Here is a 3,603-nt window from a genome sequence, read left to right as displayed (position 1 = left end):
TTTTTTTTTTTTTTTTGAGACAGAGTCTCACTCTGTCGCCCAGGATGGGGTGCAGTGATGTGATCTTGGCTCACTACAACCTTCGCCTCCCAGGTTCTCCTGCCTCAGCCTCCTGAGTAGCTGGGACTACAGGCGCCCGCCACCACGCCCGGCTAATTTTTGTACTTTTGGTAGAGACGAGGTTTCTTCATGTTGGCCAGGCTGGTGTTGAACTCCTGACCTCAAGTGATACGCCGGCCTCAGCCTCCCAAAGTGCTGAGATTACAGGCGTGAGCCACCGCCCCAGGCTGAGGCTCAGAAAGGTGAAGGGACTTGAAGCTCACACAGCTGAAAAGTGGCAGAACATGGCAAAAACTCAAGGTGTGGGTTCTTCCGGAGTCTGGGGCTCCTGGCTCCAGCACTCATGAGGGCTTGGGGGAGTGCAGGAGGGAAAGGTCACCCAGGAAAGTGAAGGGGAAAATGAGGCTGTTTGGGGAGGCCCGAGGGGAGAGGTGAAGGGAGAATGGGTGAGTGGACATTCCAGACCCCATACCCGCAGTGCCTGAAAGCCCTTCCTTGCCCCTGGGGTCCTTCTCGAAGGGGCTGGCGTCAGAGGCACAAAGGGAGCCAAATTGCAGGATTCCTGGGCTGGTCGGGACGCCACCACCCTGCGGGTGGGCTTAGCCCCGGTTAGAGGCGCCTCCTGGTGTCCAACTCCGGTGCCACATGGCACCCAGAGCCCACCCCGTCCTGGCTTCTTGCCTTTCTGATTCCAGGAAGCTAATTTTTCGAAGAGGGCGAAATCACCACTCCCTTAACATATAAAGATGAATGGGTGCTAAAATGTTTATTTCTTCCTGTTCACCAGGTCAGAAACGTTTTTTACTTTGTTTCTTCTTTTTGTGTTTTTTTGTTTCTTCTTCTCTTTTTTTTTTTTTGAGACAGAGCTTGCTCTGTCACCCAGGCTGGAGTGCAGTGCAGCGATCTTGGCTCACTGCAACTTTTGTCTCCCGGGTTCAAGCAATTCTCCTGCCTCAGCCTCTTGAGTAGGGACTATAGGAGCGTGCCACCACGCCCGGATAATTTATTTATTTTTAGTAGAGACGGGATTTCACCGTGTTGGCCAGGTTGGTCTCGAACTCCTGGCCTCAGGTGATCTGCCTGCCTTGGCTTCCCGAAGTGCTGGGATTACAGGTGTGAGCCACCGCACCTAGCCTTGTTTTTTTTTTTAATTTCACTGATGTGGGGAACAGGCAGATGTTATGTTCAAGTCTGAAAAATATATTTTTTATTTATTTATTTTTTTTTGAGATGGGGCCTCGCTGCATTACCCAAGCTGGAGTACAGTGGTGCGATCTCAGGTCACTGCAGCCTCAACCTCCTATGCTCAAGTGATCCTCCCAGTTCAGTCTCCAGCGTAGCTGGGACTCCAGGCATGCCCCACCACACCCAGCTAATTTTTAAAACTGTTTTGCAGGGAAAGGGTCTTGCTGTGTTACCCAGACTGGTCTTGAACTTCTGGCCTCACGTGATCCACCCACCTCAGCCTCCCAAAGTGCTGGGATTAGGCCGGGTGCAGTGGCTCACACCTGTAATCCCAGCACTTTGGGAAGCCAAGGTAGGCAGATTACTTGAGGTCAGGAGTTCGAGACCAGCCTGGGCAACATGGTGAAGCCCCGTCTCTACTAAAAATACAAAAATTAGGCGGGTGTGGTGGCGCGCGCCTGTAGTCCTAGCTACTTGGGAGGCTGAGGCGGGCAAATCGCCTGAACCCGGGAGGGGGAGGTTGCACTGAGTAGAGATCATGCCATTGCACTCCAGCCTGGGTGACAGAGGGAGACTATCTTAAGCAACAACAACAACAAAATCCACACACAAACACACACAAGGTGCTGGGATTGCAGCTATGAGCTAAGGTGCCTGACCTTGAAAAAGACACTTTACAAAGCAAGCTATTCACGCAAAGGTGTGAATGGAGGCAAATTGGGTTTTCCACAGGGGAATAAGGGCTGTCAACTGAACCTTTAGGCTGGACAGGATATGACATTTGCATGTCTGTAGATAAGACCTATTTTGTATTGCTAGCAGTTCTCACAACTTAGAGAGTTGTAAAATAGTTCAAAGACAATGATATGAATCAGGTACTCCGGAAGGGTGTGTTGTTTGTAGCTAACAGGCTGAAGGAACCATTGAAGAATCATAACTCATTCACTGAAACAAAAGGTTGTAGAAGGAACCATTCCTTCATTCAATAAACACCTGCTCTTCCAGTGCCTGTTGTGAGCTGCTCTAGGTGCTTGAGATACAGCCCTGAACAGCGCCGGGGCCCTTGAGAAGCAAGGTAGAAACAGAGGAAAGTCGCAGAAAGTGACCCTGGCTAAGAAGACAAACAGGCCACTTCTGGGGGCAGGGGACAAGGAAGGCTTCCCTGAGGTGACGTCCCCGGGGGAAAGGAACTGTGGGCGCAAAGGCAAGGAGGACGGTGGCCTGGATAGAAAGGGGATACAAACTTGGTGGTGTCCCTTTTATCTGTTGTCACTAGAATGTCAGTTTTTTGTTGTTGTTTTTTTGAGACAGAGTCTCGCTCTGCCACCTAGGTGGAGTGCAGTGGCACCATCTCAGCTCACTGCCACCTCCGCCTCCTGGGTTCAAGCGATTCTCCTGCCTCAGCCTCCTGAGTAGCTGGGATTACAGGTGCCTGCCACAACGCCGGCCAATTTTTGTATTTTTAGTAGAGACGGGGTTTCACCACGTTGGCCAGGCTGGTCTTGAAGTCCTGACTTCAAGTGACCAACCTGCCTCAGCCTCCCAAAGTGCTAGGATTACAGGCGTGAACCATCACGCCCGGCCTGAATGTCAGTTCTTAGTTCTGCCTAGAACAGAGGTTGGCATGAAGTAGTCACAATAGCTGGGTGTGGTGGCTCATATCCATAATCCCAGCAGTTTGGGGAGCTGAAGTGGGAGGATGGCTTTAGGCCAAAATCGGTCTGGGGAACATAGGGAAACCCTGTCTCTGTGGAAAATAAAAAAATGAGCTGGGCGTGGTGGTGCATGCCTGTGGTTCCAATTACTTGGGAGGCTGAGGTGGGAGGATCACTTGAGTCTAGGAGTTTGAGTTTGCGGTGACTTATGATCACACCACTGCAGTCGCGCGACACACCAAGATGCTGTCTCTGAAAAAAAATAAAGTAATCACAATAAATACTGAACGAGGAGAACTTCGTTTCTCGACTTACCCATCTGGCCCTCTTCCAAATTATACTTTCCTTCTTTCCTTATTGTTTTCTTTTTTGAGACAGAGTCTCGCTCTGTCGCCCAGACTGGAGTGCGGTGGCCGGATCTCAGCTCACTGCAAGCTCTACCTTCCGGGTTTACGCCATTCTCCTGCCTCAGCCTCCCGAGTAGCTGGGACTACAGGTGCCCGCCACCTCGCCCGGCTAGTTTTTCGTATTTTTTAGTAGAGACGGGGTTTCACCGTGTTAGTCAGGATGGTCTCGATCTCCTGACCTCGTGATCCACCCGTCTCGGCCTCCCAAAGTGCTGGGATTACAGGCTTGAGCCACCGTGCCCGGCCCTCCTTATTGTTTTAAAGCTTTTTAATAAACTTTTATTCCTGCTCTGAAA

Source organism: Rhinopithecus bieti, unplaced genomic scaffold, assembly GCF_001698545.2.
Source record: "Rhinopithecus bieti isolate Rb0 unplaced genomic scaffold, ASM169854v2 scaffold_33432, whole genome shotgun sequence".
In the NCBI taxonomy this organism is placed as follows: domain Eukaryota; kingdom Metazoa; phylum Chordata; class Mammalia; order Primates; family Cercopithecidae; genus Rhinopithecus; species Rhinopithecus bieti.
This window is presented reverse-complemented; position numbering follows the sequence as displayed.